At 41.4% G+C, this 22,242-nt stretch overlaps 1 protein-coding gene across 1 annotated transcript in view; it reads left to right on the top strand.

Moving 5' to 3' along the window:
• The window catches only part of LOC117526798 (adhesion G protein-coupled receptor L1-like), a 144,950-nt gene that overhangs the window by 14,448 nt on the left and 108,260 nt on the right, over window positions 1–22,242 (top strand). The window lies entirely within an intron of this gene.

Genomic DNA, 22,242 nt, shown 5'->3' with positions numbered 1-22,242 from the left:
AATTTGCTAAAACAATTAGAACGAATAATCCGTGTCTGCTACGTTTAACTACGTGGAATTTAATAAACGCAAACCGAATTTCAGACATATTATATATATTAGTCTGGAACAAAGAGGACAAACAGTGTTGTAAAACTTCAAACTTCACTTTCCCCCAGAACATGATCAGGAAGCAATTGTAGCTCACAGCAACTCCCAATGAAAATAACGGAGAGACAGCCTGTGATTCTCGCATGTTTACATAAAACAAACGCAATAACATCTATAAACCCAGAGAACATATTCACGAGAGTTTTAGGCACAATATAAAAATAGTTTTATGTTGCGATGTTAATGGTGTTGTCCGTGTGCAGCGGTTAAAGTGCAGCGTGATCAGAGCGTCTCAATGCAGTTCTCAATGTTACTGAGATCTCGCAGCGCAGCGACCTCTCCGAGGTTTTGCAGGATTTGAAACCTGAAAAGGGTGGATAGATTTGCAGAAGAGACCCAGAAGAGGTGGTTTGAAGCTCAAAAGTGCTGCTGTGGGTGTCACCATGTTGGCAGTCCTGAATCTGGCAGCAGCCCTGGGTGAGATGAATGAAGCCTAAACATGCCCCCATCTCACAGTTAGCCTATTAACCAGCTATAGTTTAATAGGCTAACCTTCATTTGACTGTTTTATTAAAGCATAGTTTTTGCGACTGGGTGGTGGTTTTCATGACGGCTTGTCTAGGCGTAGGTATTAAAAATTAGGACTGATTTATTTCCTTAACAATAGTGAATTAAATAGACTTAATGTCATCAAGCTACCAAATGTGCTAATGCAGCTAGTATATAAAATAAAACAACACAAAATTTTTCTGCTAAAATAATTAACCACACAAAAATAAATTTTATTACAGATATTTGTAACAAAATAGTCTGAAAGGAGCACAACAGCTAGCAGCCTCTGGTAGCAGACCATTCTCAAGGTCATCAGGGCATTTTAACCTCAAGAGGCAGGTTTTGTCGGTGAAAACATCGCTGAACTCAATACAAATACATGTAATTTGTTCACTTTTCAAAGGGGTCAGACTCATCAATAAGGTCAATTTAATGTCGAATGGTTCATTTCAGGTCAGTTTGGTGTATAAATCTCATTGTTCCAGGTAATGAGAGCCACCAGCTGGCCGTTGGAAGCAAGTTAGAAACAATAAAAAAACGACTGATTTCAATAGAACAGCGTACATGTTTTCACCGAGCAGCCAGTCACATAAGCGTGAATTCTCACCTTCGAATTGGCCACTTTGCTGGGGTTTTCATGTGACGTATCGGTCACGTCATTTTTTGTCCTGCGGCCATTCTGGATTACAACGCGGTGGCCGCTGTGATACGCTACATGCATTTGGCGAATAATTGCAGAAGCTTCAATGTCAATGTGAAGAAGCCTCACTGCACCATGGCACTGACAGAGATCTGCCACTACCAGAAATTTACTGTTTTACTATAATATTATTATATATTACAATTTTATTCAGCAATAAAATTATATAAGAATACGAGGTCTATTAGAAAAGTATCCAACCTTATTAATTTTTTTTCAAAAACCATATGGATTTGAATCACGTGTGATTACATCAGACATGCTTGAACCCTCGTGGGCATGCGAGAGTTTTTTCATGCCTGTCGGTTTTGTCATTCACCTGTGGGCAGTCTTTGAGTGAGAAGTGGCCCACCCTCTCCTCGATTTTTTCATTGTTTATGAATGGCTCAGAGACTGCTGCTTTGTTTGATAAAAAAATTTTCAAAACTGTAAGGCACAACAGAGTGGACACCACTCGATAAATTCAGCTGGTTTTCGGTAAAAATCTTAATGGCTGATGAGAGATTTTGGTCTGTAGTGTCGCCATAAGGACGGCCCACGGCGCCTGACGGCGATCTGCGCTTCGAGGCGGCAGCATCTCGCCGTTTCAAGTTGAAAACTTCCACATTTCAGGCTCTGTTGACCCAGTAAGTCGTCAGAGAACAGAGAACTTTCAGAAGAAGTCGGCATGAGGAGTTTATTCGGACATTCCATTGTTAACGGACATTTTGTAATGAAAGAACGTGCGGGCAGAGTCGCATGTCGGGCCGGACCCGACCGCGGGGGGTCGCGACAGGAAAAACACCTCAGTTGGAAACCTTAATGAGCAAGTTGGAACATGCCCAAGCTGTTAAACAATTTCTCAGTTACTCACTTGTTGAAAGCCATCAAAAGCCGCCTGAATTTTACAAATGGTTTTTAACACGGAGGTGTTTTTCCTGTCGCGGCGCACACAGAATTTGCGCGCACGTCTTTCATTAAAAAATGTCCTTAAACAGTGGAATGTCCGCATAAAGTCCTCATGCCGGCCTCTTCTGAATCTTCTCTGTTCTCTCACAACGTCCTGGTGAATTAAGCCTTAAATTAGGATGTTTTCAGGTCGAAACAGGCCGACGACGGCGCCTGGAAGCGCTGCACGACGTCCCGCTCCGTGGGAAGTCCTTACACCGACAGAAACACCCCATAATCTCTCATCAGCCGTTAAACTTTTCACTGAAAACCAGCTTCATTTCTCGAATAGTGTCCACTCGGATATTCCTCACAGGTCCAGAAAAAAGTTTGATAAAGCAACGCGCGCCGTCTCGAGCAGCGTGTGAAACAAAGGAATTCAGCCGAGAGGGCGGGACCACATCTCACTCAAGGCCTGCCCACAGGGAAATGACGCCACCGACACACGTGAAAAAACTCACGCATGCGCACGAGGGTTCAAGCATGATTGGTGTAATCGCACGTCATTCAAATCCATATAGTTAAAAAAAAAAATAAAAGGGTCGGTTTATTATCTAACACTGGGATTACCAGCATTTTTACACTACTCCTCTATCTACCAAGCGCTGCCAAATGGCAGCACTGGGGTACTTTACATCTCATTAGGCCACATTTTGTTATGTACATGGGGCCATTAGATCAGAATGTGCAAGTGCTGGAAAGCCAGCTCACAACACATACTCACTCTGTTGACTGAGAGACGCAGAGATGGCTAAGGTTTATAGTACAGAGCATATAAGATATTTTGGACATCCAGTGTTGGCAGCAAAGTACTGTGCATATGACAATAAAGCTTTGAATCTTGAATCTAAATTTCTTCTACTAAGTGTTGTGTTTTTTGTAACAAGTTCACAGAAAGGAGATGTGGCAGTGCCAGGTGCGTTCAAACAAACTAGGTCAAATGTCACCTGGTAACAATAGAAATAATAAGAATATAGAATTAACAAAACATTAGCATAATAACTATTGAAGTAATAGTGGTACAAATATCATTCCTAAAGCTATGGGTATGTCTTTATGGTCAAAGAATCTGATAAAGTTGAAAAGTTTATTTTATTCTTTATAACTAAACATCTGTTTTTTCTTATGTACTTGGGTTCTGTCTTTAGAGTTACTTCTTACAAATGCAACTGAAACTATTTTTTATTTTGCTGACACAAAGAGGACAAATGCGCAAGCTGAATAAGGTGCTACTGTGTATTAGCTCATGAAAGGGGGTCGTTGAGATGTAAATCCAGGGAGTGCCATTTGGCAGCGCCTTGGGATTTAAAGGTATAACTGCCATTTGGCAGGTCCTTGGGAGTTCCAGTGCTAATAGACCACGTACATAAAAATACCGCTGAGAATAACACAAGAACGCTTCCAATACGGATGCTTATTTAGCTTGTGGTCCTCGAGCACTGAGCTGCTGATCCGCAAGCTGCCCTTCCAGCGCCTGGTGAGAGAAATCGCTCAGGATTTCAAGACGACCTCCACTTTCAGAGCTCCGCTGTGATGCTCTGCAGGAGGCCGTGTGACACTGTCGGTCAGTTCGTTACATCAACACTAAATTCACTATCTGGTATAAGATACGGATCCACTGAACCAACTGCTACACTTCTATCAGGATAAATAGCTTTATCTCGAGGATTTAAAGCATCGTAATAACCATACATTCTCCATTTTTCTATCACGCGCCAGCCTCCTTGTAATCCAGAATGGAGACGGCACCTGTCCTGCAGCAAATCGGTCAAGTGATTGAAAACCCTCTATAGACTCCAACAGAACTTAGCGGCACAAACTACCTGTCACTCAAAGTGGCCACACCCCTAATTAAAATATGTTAAATTTCTGAGTTATATTTTTAAAGAAAATTCACCCCTCTGTCTTCCGGGGGCCAGAGCAGGCGACATTGAAGGAAATTTGAAACTGCTGGCTAAGGCTAAGCGTAAATTTGGTAAGATTGTAATTCACGTCGGCAGTAATGACACCCGGTTACGCCAATCGGAGGTCACTAAAATTAACATTAAATCGGTGTGTAACTTTGCAAAAACAATGTCGGACTCTGTAGTTTTCTCTGGGCCCCTCCCCAATCGGACCGGGAGTGACATGTTTAGCCGCATGTTCTCCTTGAATTGCTGGCTGTCTGAGTGGTGTCCAAAAAATGAGGTGGGCTTCATAGATAATTGGCAAAGCTTCTGGGGAAAACCTGGTCTTGTTAGGAGAGACGGCATCCATCCCACTTTGGATGGAGCAGCTCTCATTTCTAGAAATCTGGCCAATTTTCTTAAATCCTCCAAACCGTGACTATCCAGGGTTGGGACCAGGAAGCAGAGTTGTAGTCTTACACACCTCTCTGCAGCTTCTCTCCCCCTGCCATCCCCTCATTACCCCATCCCCATAAAGACGGTGTCTGCTCCCAGACTACCAATAACCAGCAAAAATCTATTTAAGCATAAAAATTCAAAAAGAAAAAATAATATAGCACCTTCAACTGCACCACAGACTAAAACAGTTAAATGTGGTCTATTAAACATTAGGTCTCTCTCTTCTAAGTCCCTGTTGGTAAATGATATAATAATTGATCAACATATTGATTTATTCTGCCTAACAGAAACCTGGTTACAGCAGGATGAATATGTTAGTTTAAATGAGTCAACACCCCCGAGTCACACTAACTGTCAGAATGCTCGTAGCACGGGCTGGGGCGGAGGATTAGCAGCAATCTTCCATCCCAGCTTATTAATTAATCAAAAACCCAGACAGAGCTTTAATTCATTTGAAAGCTTGTCTCTTAGTCTTGTCCATCCAAATTGGAAGTCCCAAAAACCAGTTTTATTTGTTATTATCTATCGTCCACCTGGTCGTTACTGTGAGTTTCTCTGTGAATTTTCAGACCTTTTGTCTGACTTAGTGCTTAGCTCAGATAAGATAATTATAGAGGGCGATTTTAACATCCACACAGATGCTGAGAATGACAGCCTCAACACTGCATTTAATCTATTATTAGACTCTATTGGCTTTGCTCAAAAAAGTAAATGAGTCCACCCACCACTTTAATCATATCTTAGATCTTGTTCTGACTTATGGTATGGAAATAGAAGACTTAACAGTATTCCCTGAAAACTCCCTTCTGTCTGATCATTTCTTAATAACATTTACATTTACTCTGATGGACTACCCAGCAGTGGGGAATAAGTTTCATTACACTAGAAGTCTTTCAGAAAGCGCTGTAACTAGGTTTAAGGATATGATTCCTTCTTTATGTTCTCTAATGCCATATACCAACACAGTGCAGAGTAGCTACCTAAACTCTGTAAGGGAGATAGAGTATCTCGTCAATAGTTTTACATCCTCATTGAAGACAACTTTGGATGCTGTAGCTCCTCTGAAAAAGAGAGCTTTAAATCAGAAGTGTCTGACTCCGTGGTATAACTCACAAACTCGTAGCTTAAAGCAGATAACCCGTAAGTTGGAGAGGAAATGGCGTCTCACTAATTTAGAAGATCTTCACTTAGCCTGGAAAAAGAGTCTGTTGCTCTATAAAAAAAGCCCTCCATAAGCTAGGACATCTTTCTACTCATCACTAATTGAAGAAAATAAGAACAACCCCAGGTTTCTTTTCAGCACTGTAGCCAGGCTGACAAAGAGTCAGAGCTCTATTGAGCTGAGTATTCCATTAACTTTAACTAGTAATGACTTCATGACTTTCTTTGCTAACAAAATTTTAACTATTAGAGAAAAAATTACTCATAACCATCCCAAAGACGTATCGTTATCTTTGGCTGCTTTCAGTGATGCCGGTATTTGGTTAGACTCTTTCTCTCCGATTGTTCTGTCTGAGTTATTTTCATTAGTTACTTCATCCAAACCATCAACATGTTTATTAGACCCCATTCCTACCAGGCTGCTCAAGGAAGCCCTACCATTATTTAATGCTTCGATCTTAAATATGATCAATCTATCTTTGTTAGTTGGCTATGTACCACAGGCTTTTAAGGTGGCAGTAATTAAACCATTACTTAAAAAGCCATCACCTGACCCAGCTATCTTAGCTAATTATAGGCCAATCTCCAACCTTCCTTTTCTCTCAAAAATTCTTGAAAGGGTAGTTGTAAAACAGCTAACTGATCATCTGCAGAGGAATGGTCTATTTGAAGAGTTTCAGTCAGGTTTTAGAATTCATCATAGTACAGAAACAGCATTAGTGAAGGTTACAAATGATCTTCTTATGGCCTCGGACAGTGGACTCATCTCTGTGCTTGTTCTGTTAGACCTCAGTGCTGCTTTTGATACTGTTGACCATAAAATTTTATTACAGAGATTAGAGCATGCCATAGGTATTAAAGGCACTGCGCTGCGGTGGTTTGAATCATATTTGTCTAATAGATTACAATTTGTTCATGTAAATGGGGAATCTTCTTCACAGACTAAAGTTAATTATGGAGTTCCACAAGGTTCTGTGCTAGGACCAATTTTATTCACTTTATACATGCTTCCCTTAGGCAGTATTATTAGACGGTATTGCTTAAATTTTCATTGTTACGCAGATGATACTCAGCTTTATCTATCCATGAAGCCAGAGGACACACACCAATTAGCTAAACTGCAGGATTGTCTTACAGACATAAAGACATGGATGACCTCTAATTTCCTGCTTTTAAACTCAGATAAAACTGAAGTTATTGTACTTGGCCCCACAAATCTTAGAAACATGGTGTCTAACCAGATCCTTACTCTGGATGGCATTACCCTGACCTCTAGTAATACTGTGAGAAATCTTGGAGTCATTTTTGATCAGGATATGTCATTCAAAGCGCATATTAAACAAATATGTAGGACTGCTTTTTTGCATTTACGCAATATCTCTAAAATCAGAAAGGTCTTGTCTCAGAGTGATGCTGAAAAACTAATTCATGCATTTATTTCCTCTAGGCTGGACTATTGTAATTCATTATTATCAGGTTGTCCTAAAAGTTCCCTAAAAAGCCTTCAGTTAATTCAAAATGCTGCAGCTAGAGTACTGACGGGGACTAGAAGGAGAGAGCATATCTCACCCATATTGGCCTCTCTTCATTGGCTTCCTGTTAATTCTAGAATAGAATTTAAAATTCTTCTTCTTACTTATAAGGTTTTGAATAATCAGGTCCCATCTTATCTTAGGGACCTCGTAGTACCATATCACCCCAATAGAGCGCTTCGCTCTCAGACTGCAGGCTTACTTGTAGTTCCTAGGGTTTGTAAGAGTAGAATGGGAGGCAGAGCCTTCAGCTTTCAGGCTCCTCTCCTGTGGAACCAGCTCCCAATTCAGATCAGGGAGACAGACACCCTCTCTACTTTTAAGATTAGGCTTAAAACTTTCCTTTTTGCTAAAGCTTATAGTTAGGGCTGGATCAGGTGACCCTGAACCATCCCTTAGTTATGCTGCTATAGACGTAGACTGCTGGGGGGTTCCCATGATGCACTGTTTCTTTCTCTTTTTGCTCTGTATGCACCACTCTGCATTTAATCATTAGTGATCGATCTCTGCTCCCCTCCACAGCATGTCTTTTTCCTGGTTCTCTCCCTCAGCCCCAACCAGTCCCAGCAGAAGACTGCCCCTCCCTGAGCCTGGTTCTGCTGGAGGTTTCTTCCTGTTAAAAGGGAGTTTTTCCTTCCCACTGTAGCCAAGTGCTTGCTCACAGGGGGTCGTTTTGACCGTTGGGGTTTTACATAATTATTGTATGGCCTTGCCTTACAATATAAAGCACCTTGGGGCAACTGTTTGTTGTGATTTGGCGCTATATAAAAAAAATTGATTGAATTGATTGTATAGTTTTCATGAACAAGGAAATTAGCTTTAGAAACTAAAACCTTTTTTTTTAACCAGACTGTAAACATGCATATTTCATGTGCTTCTATGAGAATCTGCTGACGTTTGCATTCAGCCTCAAGCAGCCGTTCAAGGAAATGCAGCTTTTTATTTTTCAACGTAGGGTTCATTTTTCATACTTTGAGGTTGGGGCTTGATTTGAATATGGTGTGGCATGTGTGAGTATGTTATAAGCTGTTGATCTTGTAGGATTTTAATGCTGTCTAAGACAGGCCACAATACTTCCTAATTAAGACAACACCAGCAAATGCAGAAATAGTTGCCAAAACACCAACACCAGCATCTGTTCTGAAACAGGTTGCATTAAAAAAGACTTGAGAAAATGCTCACAAAAACAGACAAGACAAACAGATATAACCTACAGCATGTGAAAGAATTTAACTTGGAATGTGTCTGCTGCAGATTGAGGCAGTGCATGTTGCACAACATGTTGCAACACATGTTGCAAAGCTCCATACAACAGGACGGGAGTAGTGACAACAAGAAAGAGGCTTCTGCCTGAAGGACAATAAAATCAGAAAATTGATCTAGTTTCTGAGTAAAATCACCAATAATGTAAATCTTACTCAGCTCCGCTGTTCATGTTTATTTATTTATTTATTTTATACCTTTATTTAACCAGGTTAGTCACCTTCAGATGCAACTTCAGCTCAGGTAAGCTGACGAGCTGTTAGGATTTACTGCCGAATGTTGCTCCTGATGTGGAAACGAGGATGAAAATTTAAGATAAAACGAATGAGTGATGTTTGTTTGTTTTAGGGGGTCAAAGCTGTGATCTTTATTGGTACAGCAGACCAGTTATAACAGTTAGGGGTGATCGGGACTGTTTGTAACAGTCTTCAAAGCTGCAGCCATGGTGGCATTTTGGTCATAATATATAGGAGTAGTTTACACAATTTCAGTTTACACGTCATAAGGATCAGTCCACAGAAGTGAAATATTCTTTGGAGTATTCCACAGTCCAAAACAAATGATTTGAAAAATAAATAAATAAATAAACAAAACAACAAAAAATACCTAAAATAGCAATTTGCATGTTTTTTAAAGAAATTCTAACTCAGCCACTACTGAGTACACACAAGATGCTTATAGTCAGACTAACTCAAGTTTAGCAAAGCATTTAATTCAGTGGTTTTATATACTTAATTTGCTTTGTCCTCTACACTGTTAATTAATTTTAACCCATTTAACTTAAAGGTTTTGGTGTTATTAGTTAGTCAAATTGTTAATTATTAATTTTACCCTAATTTTCTCTCTCTCTCTCTCTCTCTCTCTCTCTCTCTCTCTCTCTCACACACACACACACACACACACACCACACACACACACACACACACACACACACACACACACACACACACACACACACACACACACACACACACACACACACACACCACCTCTCTCTCGCTTTCTTTTTATGGAAGATGGTGTGAATGTTGTTGTATGTACATAATCTTCTTGTGTCAAGTGAGGATTTGTTCCATGTTTTGAAAGAGTCTAAATTTGGTGATATTTTCTATTCTGTTAAGGGGGTGTCATTGCGAAACGGATGATCTGTTTGGCTGAAGATAATGGCAGTGCAGTACAGTTTGGTGTACTATGTGTGTAATTGGTGTCAAATGGTGAAATGTTCCTTGCTCAAGAACTTGAGTGTATATTGTATTTGATACTGTTCCTTTCCAAAGTATAAATGGGGCATAATATAGCTGTAAATGATTAACTTTATCTGTGAAACTGCTGATTTTGAGAAGGACAATGGTTATTGTGGAATAGTAGTAATTTTCTGACTGTTCATTTGAATGCCTGTACTGGACTACCAGCCCCACCAAGATTTCTTTTTTTTTTCACCAGCCACCAGTGATGTCTTTAGATGTAGGAGGAAACCCGAACACCTGGAGGAAACCCACACAAACACGGGGAGAACATGGCTGTGTTCTAAGCATTTGCAGTGTGTCTGTAGTTTTGTGTGTTTTGTCTGACTCTCCAGCAGACATGATACATTTGTTCACTGTAGGTTATGTTTGTGTTCTCTCTAGGTTATGTTTGTGTTCTCTTTAGTTTAGGGTTAAGAAAAATTACCTAAAAACTCTGTGACACAGACAACAAATGAGACACCAGATCTTTTGTTATTTAAAGCTTTAAAGGTACATGTCATACAGAGTACAGGTCTGAAGACAAATACAAATACATTCAGTTTTCATGCCTCTTGTATACATTCCCAAGGTGTGCCAAAGTTCACTGAATGAAATCATTTGATTAGCATAAGACAGTCAGTCTCAAAGTCCATTCCTGATCATTCATCATGCACTGATGAAACAATGTCTTGCCTCATCACAAAGCATAAGGACCCGGGTCCACTGGCGTTCAGGAGGATTTGTGTATGGATTGCGCACAAAATTGGCTCATATTCGCTTAACATCTGCAATATGCGTGAAACATGCTTGTATGAATCGGCCGACACCTGCACACGTCCGCAATTATCCGCAGAGGCACATTTTTCCATTGCCAGGATTTTTGAGCTGCACAAAATTTTGGCTGCGGATGACATCCAACTTACATACTCCGTACATACTCAATACATACACAAACAAACTCAATCTATGCACTGTATATTCGCCGTCATCTGCTGATTTAAGCAACTGACAGGGATTTGCGGCTTGGCAGTGGACTGGGACAGTGTGTAAAACGGATATTTTGTGTGCCCATCATGTCCACATCACAAACTAAAATACGTTGTAGTGACTGCATACAGATTGTCCACGAATAAAGCATTTTTATTACGTCTGCTTTGCATATGATTTGCAGCGGATGCAAATCAGATGCACTGTGTTCACAGCTGGATGCCGTTCTTTGTTCTATCGGCTGCCATGTGCTCTGCGCTGGACGCTGCATATATAAAATAGTTATTTTGTGGTGGATTAATCATTTTATTATGCAAATTGGCTGTTTAAAACAGCTCTAATCACCTCCTGAATCACAGAGGAAGCTGCAGCTGGGCCGTTCGCGGCTAACAGGCTGCAGAAAGCATTTTGAGCCTTCTAAAAAGGTAATTATTTGACTTGTTTACATTGTCAAAGCTTGATAAAACAGTTGCGTGTTTTTTCCTTCTTGTCTGCAGCTCTTACAGTATTTATTCCTATGTTTATAACTTCTTGTTATAATCGTTCAGACGAGCTGTGCTCTGCTGTGAGCCACAGACATCACCACTCGACCTGTTCACTGCTTGTTTACTCCAATCAACTTGTCCAAATCCAGCAGTTGCTCCAGAGGCTGTGTTGTTGGTGTGAATAGTGATGCCGACGTCCGAGTGCACTTCTTTTATGACCACAATGCAGATGCTGTGCACGCACAACACGTGCGCATTGCAGTTCTAATACACCCGTAATGCTGCCGTGATAATTGCAATGCATCGGATCCGTTTCCTCATGACATGCGTTATACAACCACGATTGTTTATCATATATTCACTATATATTATTAATATATCTATAATTCATACTGGGACATTTGTCATTTTTGGCCATTTTGGCCACGACAACGAATGCCCGAAATTTGTGTACTCAATTCATTCGCAATTAATCCTCTCCCCAGTGGGACCGGGCCCTAAGACAGTCAGTCCATAGTTTGTTCCTGTTCTTCCTTCATCATGCACAGACGAAAGAATGTCTTGCCTCATCAATCTTATCTGTGCTCTTTGTACTTTGACTCTTCTATGGCATTGTTCAATCAATTAATAAGACAATTATAATGGTAAATATATTTGACAGAGCATTAACATTAACTTTTCTAACATTTATGTTTGTGTTCTCTATAGGTCACGTTTGTGTTCTCTGTAGGTCACGTCTGTGTTCTCTGTAGGTCGCGTCTGTGTTCTTTGTTGGTCACATTTGTGTTCTCTGTAGGTCGCGTCTGTGTTCGCTGTAGGTCGCGTCTGTGTTCTCTATAGGTTACATTTGTGTTCTCTAAAGGTCATGCATGTGTTCTCTGTAGGTCGCGTCTGTGTTCTCTGTAGGTCGCGTCTATGTTCTCTGTAGGTCACATTTGTATTCTCTGTAGGTTGCATTTGTGTTCTCTATAGGTTACATTTGTGTTCTCTATAGGTCACGTTTGTGTTCTCTGTAGGTCGTGTCTGTGTTCTCTGTAGGTTGCATTTGTGTTCTCTGTAGCTCGCATCTGTGTTCTCTACAGGTTACATTTGTGTTCTCTATAGGTCACGTTTGTGTTCTCTGTAGGTCGCGTCAGTATTCTCTGTAGGTCACGTCTGTGTTCTCTGTAGGGCATGTTTGTGTTCTCTGTAGGTCACGTTTGTGTTCTCTGTAGGTCACGTCTGTGTTCTCTGTAGGTCATGTCTGTTCTCTGTAGGTGACGTTTGTGTTCTCTGTAGGTCGCGTCTGTATTCTCTATAGGTCGCATTTGTGTTCTCTGTAGGTCGCATTTGTGTTCTCTGTAGGTCGCATCTGTGTTCTCTATAGGTTACATTTGTGTTCTCTATAGGTCATGTTTGTGTTCTCTGTAGGTCGCGTCTGTGTTCTCTGTAGGTTGCATTTGTGTTCTCTGTAGGTCACGTCTGTGTTCTCTGTAGGTCACGTCTGTGTTCTCTGTAGGGCATGTTTGTGTTCTCTGTAGGTCACGTTTGTGTTCTCTGTAGGTCACGTCTGTGTTCTCTGTAGGTCACGTCTGTGTTCTCTGTAGGTCACGTTTGTGTTCTCTGTAGGTCACGTCTGTATTCTCTGTAGGTCGCATTTGTGTTCTCTGTAGGTCACGTCTGTGTTCTCTGTAGGGCATGTTTGTGTTCTCTATAGGTTACATTTGTGTTCTCTAAAGGTCATGCATGTGTTCTCTGTAGGTCGCGTCTGTGTTCTCTGTAGGTCGCGTCTATGTTCTCTGTAGGTCACATTTGTATTCTCTGTAGGTTGCATTTGTGTTCTCTGTAGGTTGCGTCTATGTTCTCTATAGGTTACATTTGTGTTCTCTATAGGTCACGTTTGTGTTCTCTGTAGGTCGTGTCTGTGTTCTCTGTAGGTTGCATTTGTGTTCTCTGTAGCTCGCATCTGTGTTCTCTACAGGTTACATTTGTGTTCTCTATAGGTCACGTTTGTGTTCTCTGTAGGTCGCGTCAGTATTCTCTGTAGGACACGTCTGTGTTCTCTGTAGGTAACGTTTGTGTTCTCTGTAGGTCACATCTGTGTTCTCTGTAGGTCACGTCTGTGTTCTCTGTAGGGCATGTTTGTGTTCTCTGTAGGTCACGTTTGTGTTCTCTGTAGGTCACGTCTGTGTTCTCTGTAGGTCATGTCTGTGTTCTCTGTAGGTGACATTTGTGTTCTCTGTAGGTCACGTCTGTATTCTCTATAGGTCGCATTTGTGTTCTCTGTAGGTCGCATTTGTGTTCTCTGTAGGTCGCATCTGTGTTCTCTATAGGTTACATTTGTGTTCTCAATAGGTCACGTTTGTGTTCTCTGTAGGTCACGTCTGTGTTCTCTGTAGGTCGTGTTTGTGTTCTCTGTAGGTCGCGTCTGTGTTCTCTGTAGGTCGCATTTGTGTTCTCTGTAGGTCGCATCTGTGTTCTCTATAGGTTACATTTGTGTTCTCTATAGGTCATGTTTGTGTTCTCTGTAGGTCGCATTTGTGTTCTCTGTAGGTTGCATCTGTGTTCTCTATAGGTTACATTTGTGTTCTCAATAGGTCACGTTTGTGTTCTCTGTAGGTCATGTCTGTGTTCTCTGTAGGTCGTGTCTGTGTTCTCTGTAGGTCGCGTCTGTGTTCTCTGTAGGTTGCATTTGTGTTCTCTGTAGGTCACGTCTGTGTTCTCTGTAGGTCACGTCTGTGTTCTCTGTAGGGCATGTTTGTGTTCTCTGTAGGTCACGTTTGTGTTCTCTGTAGGTCGTGTCTGTGTTCTCTGTAGGTCATGTTTGTGTTCTCTGTAGGTCGCGTCTGTATTCTCTGTAGGTCGCATTTGTGTTCTCTGTAGGTCACATCTGTGTTCTCTATAGGTTACATTTGTGTTCTCAATAGGTCACGTTTGTGTTCTCTGTAGGTCACGTCTGTGTTCTCTGTAGGTCGCGTCTGTGTTCTCTGTAGGTTGCGTCTGTGTTCTCTGTAGGTCACGTCTGTGTTCTCTATAGGTTACATTTGTGTTCTCTATAGGTCATGTTTGTGTTCTCTGTAGGTTGCAACTGTGTTCTCTATAGGTTACATTTGTGTTCTCTAAAGGTCATGTTTGTGTTCTCTGTAGGTCGCATCTGTGTTCTCTGTAGGTCGCGTCTATGTTCTCTGTAGGTCACATTTGTATTCTCTGTAGGTTGCATTTGTGTTCTCTGTAGGTTGCGTCTATGTTCTCTATAGATTACATTTGTGTTCTCTATAGGTCACGTTTGTGTTCTCTGTAGGTCGCGTCTGTGTTCTCTGTAGGTTGCGTTTGTGTTCTCTGTAGGTCACATCTGTGTTCTCTACAGGTTACATTTGTGTTCTTTATAGGTCACGTCTGTGTTCTCTGTAGGTCGCGTCTGTGTTCTCTGTAGGTCGCATCTGTGTTCTCTATAGGTTACGTTTGTATTCTCAATAGGTCACGTTTGTGTTCTCTGTAGATCATGTCTGTGTTCTCTGTAGTTCACGTTTGTGTTCTCTGTAGGTCGCGTCTGTGTTCTCTGTAGGTCGCATTTGTGTTCTCTGTAGATCGCATTTGTGTTCTCTGTAGGTCGCAATCTGTGTTCTCTATAGGTTACATTTGTATTCTCAATAGGTCACGTTTGTGTTCCCTGTAGGTCACGTCTGTGTTCTCTGTAGGTCGCATCTGTGTTCTCTATAGGTTAAATTTGTGTTCTCTATAGGTCATGTCTGTGTTCTCTGTAGGTCACGTCTGTGTTCTCTGTAGGTCACGTCTGTGTTCTCTCTAGGTCATATTTGTGTTCTCTGTAGGTCACGTCTGTGTTCTCTGTACGTCATGTAGGTCACATCTGTGTTCTCTGTACATCATGTTTGTGTTCTCTGTAGGTTACATTTGTGTTCTCTGTAGGTCACATCTGTGTTCTCTGTAGGTCATGTTTTTGTTCTCTGTAGGTCGCATCTGTGTTCTCTGTAGGTCACATTTTTGTTCTCTGTAGGTCGCATTTGTGTTCTCTGTAGGTCACGTCTGTGTTCTCTGTAGATCACGTTTGTGTTCTCTGTAGGTCGCGTTTGTGTTCTCTGTAGGTCACGTCTGTGTTCACTCTAGGTCATATTTGTGTTTTCTGTAGGTCATGTCTGTATTCTCTGTAGATCGCGTCTGTGTTCTCTGTAGGTTACGTTTGTGTTCTTTGTACGTCACATCTGTGTTCTCTGTACGTCATGTTTGTGTTTGTGTTCTCTGTAGGTCATGTTTGTGTTCTCTGGAGGTCACGTAAGTGTTCTCTGTAGGTCATGTTTGTGTTCTCTGTAGGTCACATCTGTGTTCTCTGTAGGTCATATTTGTGTTCTCTGGAGGTCACGTCTGTGTTCTCTGTAGGTCATGTTTGTGTTCTCTGTAGGTCACATCTGTGTTCTCTGTAGGCCACGTCTGTTTTCTCTGTAGGTCATGTTTGTGTTCTCTGTAGGTCATGTTTGTGTTCTCTGTAGGTCACGTCTGTGTTCTCTGTATGTCATGTTTGTCTTCTCTGTAGGTCACATCTGTGTTCTCTGTAGGTCACGTCTGTTTTCTCTGTAGGTCATGTTTGTGTTCTCTGTAGGTCATGTTTGTGTTCTCTGGAGGTCACTTCTGTGTTCTCTGTAGGTCATGTCTGTGTTCTCTGTAGGTCATGTTTGTGTTCTCTGTAGGTCACGTCTGTGTTCTCTGTACGTCTTGTTTGTGTTCTCTGTAGGTCATGTTTGTGTTCTCTGTACGTCATGTTTGTGTTCTCTGTAGGTTACGTTTGTGTTCTCGGTAGGTCACGTCTGTGTTCTCTCCAGGTTACATTTGGGTTCTCTGTAGGTTATGTTTGTGTTCTCTATATTTTCAAGTGTTTTCTCAATTTGCAATATGATTTTGAAGCAACTATGTGTTGTAGATGGTAAATGTACTGCATTTATATACAGCTTTTCCATCTGCATCAGACGCTTAAAGCGTTTTACAAATAATGCCTCACATTCACCCCAATGTGAGGGTGCTGCCATACAAGGTACTCACTTCACACTGGGAGCAACTAGGGGATTAAGGACCTCGCCCAAGCGTCCTTAGTGATTTTCCGGTCAGGCTGGAATTTGAACTGCGGATTCTCTGGTCACAAGCCCAACGCTTTAACCAGTAGACCAACACCTCCCCCACTGTAGAATTAATGCAGGTTTTTTTGTATATGTCATCTTTTAATCTCATCCTCAAACGTCTTCAGTGTTGTAGTGTATTAAAAGGAACTTTTAATACGAGGTCTGTTAGAAAAGTATCCGTCCTTTTTATTTTTTTCTAAAACCATATGGATTTGAATCACGTGTGATTGCGTCAGACAAGCTTGAACCCTCGTGTGCATGCGTGCATTTTTCCACGCCTGTCGGTTGCGTCATTCGCCTATGAGCAGGCTTTGAGTGAGTAGTGGTCCACCCCCTCGGCGGATTTTCATTGTCAGGAAATGGCGGAATGATTTGGGCTTTTTTTCCATCAGACTTTTTTCAGAAACTGTGAGAGACCTCCAGGTGGACACCGTTTGGAAAATTAATATGGCTTTCAGGGACGATTTTATGGGGATTACACAGATTAAGGAGTGATCCAGACGGTTTAAAGACCCAGCTCCCAGCCCCCATCGACAGGCTGACACCCGCTGGAACAACCAGATCATTTCCAACGTGAAGGCTTTGTTGATCCGGGACCTCGTCTGACGTTCACAAAAAGGCTGAAGATGTGGACATCAGCACTTTTTCGGTACATTCCACCGTTACAGGAGTTTTTTTCATGGAAAGAAAAGCAGAGGGACGTGCCACGGAGCCGTTCATTACGCGGGACAAAACCACCTCAGTGTTGGTCTCACAGGACGGCTTAAAGGTGGATTTCAGACGGCTGTCGGTTGCTTTTCAGTCATGTGATTATCCGATTGTGATTGTGCATGAGCTGGATCTGCCTCAACATGTCCTGGTAGGCTTCATCACGGCGTTGCTTTGCGCCATGCAGCCGCTCCTCTTTCCATGACAAAAACTCCTGTAACAGTGGAATGTGCCGTTCATTTCTAAACTGGACGCTGTCTTGATCCGGTATGTCATCTGACTAGCACAGGAATTGTGAAAAGAGCGGACATCAGCATTTTATCGGCACATTGAGACAGACGTGCGGAGGAATTCCACGCGTCACGGTGGAGCTGCATGGCGCCGCGCTCTCAGCAGTTGTGGGCGGTCTTTAAACCATCTGGATCACTCCTTAATCTGTGTAATCCCCATAAAATCGTCCCTGAAAGCCATATTAATTTTCTCAACGGTGTCCACCTAGAGGTCTCTCACAGTTTATGGAAAAAAAATTGATGCAGCAAAGCTCCAAATCATTCAGACATTTATTCGCAATAAAAATCCGACGAGAGGGGTGGACCAGTGCTCACACGCAACCGACAGGCGTGAAAAAACTCACGCATGCGCACGAAGGTTCAAGCTTGGCTGATGCAATCACACGTGATTCAAATCCATGTTTTTTGAAAAAAATAAAAAGGTCGGATACTTTTCTAACAGACCTCGTATTTAATTATTAGTTTAATTAAATTCATTGGCACACCATCCACATTAAGTGCGGCAAATCATATTGAATTACTGAATTGAGAGGTCACAGTTCTGTTTTCTACTGGACACAAGACAAACAACTGGTGTAATTTTACCATTTATTAAAATACTGAGAAACAATACAATGGGAGTTAGTAACATGAATAATGCTTCCTGATTAATTACTATTTGGTATAAGATTTGAGAATGATAACATAAAAAGGGAAACTGAAATAATGGAATGAATAAAATAAAATAAAAATTTGAATAAAATAAAAGTAGTTAAAGTTGACGGCAGGGTTTTATGATAAATGTAAGTTTTGAATGGAATTGGGCTTTATCACTACGACTGAAGAAAAAGCCAGTGCATTAGTTCATTTTTGTCATAAAACCCAGCAGAGTATTTAATGAAGGTCACGTCTCTGGCATCGGGTGGCATCAAGTGATTCGACACTGTCTGGTCCAAGGTGAGACTTCTTCCACCAGAATCCTGATCCAGAGGTGGTGGGCTGCTGTCTTGCTGTCCTGTGTCAGTTAGCTGGTCCCTACTTCTCCTCTGACAACAGGGCTGAACAAACATTGTTTGTTTTTGAGTCTGGTCCGATCACAGTGTGAATGTCAAGTCCACGGAAAATGACGTGGGAGGAAGACTTCTCTCAGGGTTTTCTGTCAAAATAATGCTTCTGCAGCTTTCAAAAATGAAGACAAATAATTCAAATGAAAAAGTATTAATACGAGCGAAACAAGGTGCAGCAGCATGAAGCTCACTTGTGGTACAGGGAGTCCCAAACAGGAATTGCCAAGTTTTGAGTCCACAGTGAAACAGGAAATGTCAAATGTTGAACACTTCCTGGATTGATAGTCAAGATCACATGGAATCTTGCAAGAGTCAGTGGCAAGTTCACACTGAAACAGGAAGTGCCAAATTTTGAGTCCACAGTGAAACAGGAAATGTCAAATGTTGAACACTTCCTGGCATGGGTGGAGCTCGAACGGAGGCCAGGGTTGCACTGAACACAGATCGCACTAAATCGCAACACACCCCAGCTCCACCCATCACCATCGACGGATTCCCTTCAATTCAAAAGCCTAGTCCTGTCAACTCTGCAATATTTCCACACTCCGCCCATCCCTGTCCCAATCCAGCACCGAAATTCTGGTTCACTCCTTTGTCACATCTCGCATTGATTACTGTAACGCCCTCCTCACTGGACTCCCTAACAAACTCATTAACAGACTGCATCTCATCCAGAACTTGGCTGCCCAGATCATCACCTGCACCAAATTGTCTGATCACATCACCCCTGTTCTCATCCAGCTTCACTGGCTCCCTGTACATTACCGCATTCAGTATAAAAACCTCCTCCTTGTCTACAAATCTCTCCATAAACTAGCCCCCACCTACTTCTCTGATCTCCTGCATGAGTACACACCCTTCCACACCCTCTGCTCATCCTCTGCTGGACTGCTTACCATCCCCACCTCATGCCTCAGTACCATGGGTGCCCGAGCCTTTAGCTGCTCAGCACCCAGACTCTGGAACCCCCCCCCACACACATATAAAACAATCAAACTCCATCACATCATTCAAGTCCCAACTCAGAACCCATCTGTTCAAACTGGCATATGACCTCTAACTGGAGTCTGTCACTTGTTTTTATGTAGATGTTTTGTTTTACTAACGTTTATGGGTTTTTTAATGCTTTTACTTTTTGTAAGGTGACCTCGGGTGACTTGAAAGGCGCCTCCAAATAAAATGTATTATTATTATGATGATGATGATTATTATTACAGTTGATTGACATGTCACAGCACATACAAAAAAGCTGCATTTTGAAATCGATGACACATATTGACTTCTAGGCCCACCCTGTACAGTAGTAGTAGTGCTGTGTACCACAAACAGTTCTAATCCACCTTAGTAGAAGAAGAAAACTGTTTGACTCATTTGAAACTGAACAAGTAGTCTGAACCACAGACTCCAAATGACACCAAAGTTATATTGGTGAGTAAACAACCCTATTTTATGCGAGAAATGAGGTCCAGGTTGTTAAAAGCGGCATTTCTCCTTTAATTCAGGTTGTCTTATATATATGTGTGTTTCTCCAGAGATTTTAAATGAGCAGGCAGCTGTTGATTCATGAGATATAACTTGAAGATGCTCATGTTCAAAGAAAAACAGGTAATTTACTCCTCCTCTGTTCTGTATAAAACCTGTGTAACCTCTTCATTTTGCTCTCTGAAGGACTTATTTTTTAAAAAAAAACCTCTTAGTTTTTCTGTCTGAGTGACACACCAGTGACACAACTTTAGATAAATAAATCTAAAGTTATCTTCCTTAAACTCAAACTGAAAGCAGATCTCTACAACTTGATATAAATTCAATAAAAATATAAAATCCAGCTTCCTGATAAAGTGGTGTAAAGGAAGATTTTCTTAAAAAGAAGACCCCATAGTTCAGCTACAACTTGTCATAAAGTACATTTGAGATGAAAGCCTAGATTTGATGTTTTGGTGAAAGAAACTTTTGTATTTCTTCATAATTGATGTAAATAATGTATAAGACATATTCAGTGACTAGAAATGTTTCTGTTTCCATCCTCTGACTTGTCTGAAGAAAACTGGCAATAAAACTGATTATCATATACCTATAAATGATACGGCAAGATGATTGGATAAAACACTAAAGAATAAATAGCAATACACCCTTCACGCGGACGGGTAATATTTTTCATACCACCCGAGTAATCAGCCAATCCGGACAGTGGAGTGGCACCACGATGAAGAGGCGCGGTCAGAGGAACTGTGAAATACTGGTGAGTCACTATTAATAATTTCTTACATGTCCAACCTCGTAGGTTGATCGTTAAAATTAAATTTGTTAGTTCTAAAAGCCATCATAATTATTTGTAGGAAAACGTTCTATTTTTTTTTCTACTAAGGTTTGAACTTTGAGTGTTTACACAGGAGAGAAAAATAATAATTGAAAAAAATAACACTGACTACTTCGCAGATTTCGCCTATCGCGGGTTATTTTTAGAACGCAACGCCCTTTCACGGCCTCACAGTTTCGCAGATTTTTTTTTGTGCAATTTTGCTTGCTTCTTCTTCTTTTTTTTTCTTTTTTTTTTTTAACAGCGCATTATGTTCTGCGTCCTTATCAGGCAGGCGATTGCTCTCACTGCCTCCGATTCGCTTACTGAGTCTGCGGGCTCGGTAAGCGCCGCAGTAGGCCACTCACACCGCCCCCCTGTCTGCTTTGCTGAGCTGCATGCAGCAACAGGTCCAGAGACTACGCTCGCAGTTTTGATGCACAGCGCCCGCTGCATGGTCTCGGTAACCACAGCCGCAGAGCTCCATGGCCATGACTTGGATTCTTTGCAGGTCCCGCATCCGTACCCCCGGAGGCAGTGAGCGAAGGGAGAGCATTGTGTTCTGCCTGCATTTATCATTTATAGGTATATGATAAAATCATTACCAAGTTGTTTTACCAATAAATATGGCTTTATACACCCTTCAGAAAAACTTCAGGGTGTATAAAGCCATATTCATTGGTGAACAACTTGATAACTGATATTATTCGTAATATTTTTTGTATTTCTTACATACTTAATACTTAATACTTGTGGGGGGTACTGTATCCTAAGCTTATGATGAGTGCTAAATGAGTGTGGTATTATTACTCTTTTGTTTAAAAATGTTTAATTTTCACTGTTGCTGCACTTTGTGTGAAATCATAGTCATATCGTGCATCATATTGATATGACAATATTGAGATATGACAATGTGACCATTTTGTACAGCCCTACTGTCAACTAGCTGAAAAGATTGAATATTAATTCACATCTACATTACAAAAATGCTTAAAGTGGAAGGGGGTTAAGAGGGCTGTAATTAAATCAAATCAAATCAATTTTATTTATATAGCGCCAAATCACAACAAACAGTTGCCCCAAGGTGCTTTATATTGTAAGGCAAAAGCCATACAATAATTACAGAAAAACCCCAATGGTCAAAACGACCCCCTATGAGCAAGCACTTGGCGACAGTGGGAAGGAAAACTCCCTTTTACAGGAAGAAACCTCCAGCAGAACCAGGCTCAGGGAGGGGCAGTCTTCTGCTGGGACTGGTTGAGGCTGAGGGGAGAGAATCAGGAAAAAGACATGCTGTGGAAGAGAGCAGAGATCAATCACTAATGATTAAATGCAGAGTGGTGCATACACAGCAAAAAGAGGTGAATAAAAAGAAACACTGGGTGCATCATGGGAAACCCCCCAGCAGTCTAAGTCTATAGCAGTATAACTAAGGGATGGTTCAGGGTCACGTGATCCAGCCCTAACTATAAGCTTTTTCAAAAAGGAAAGTTTTAAGCTTAATCTTAAAAGTAGAGAGGGTGTCT

Source organism: Thalassophryne amazonica, chromosome 15 (assembly GCF_902500255.1).
Source record: "Thalassophryne amazonica chromosome 15, fThaAma1.1, whole genome shotgun sequence".
In the NCBI taxonomy this organism is placed as follows: Eukaryota; Metazoa; Chordata; class Actinopteri; order Batrachoidiformes; family Batrachoididae; genus Thalassophryne; species Thalassophryne amazonica.
Note: the sequence above shows the minus strand (reverse complement) of the source record. Positions and strands in the feature narration are given on the sequence as shown.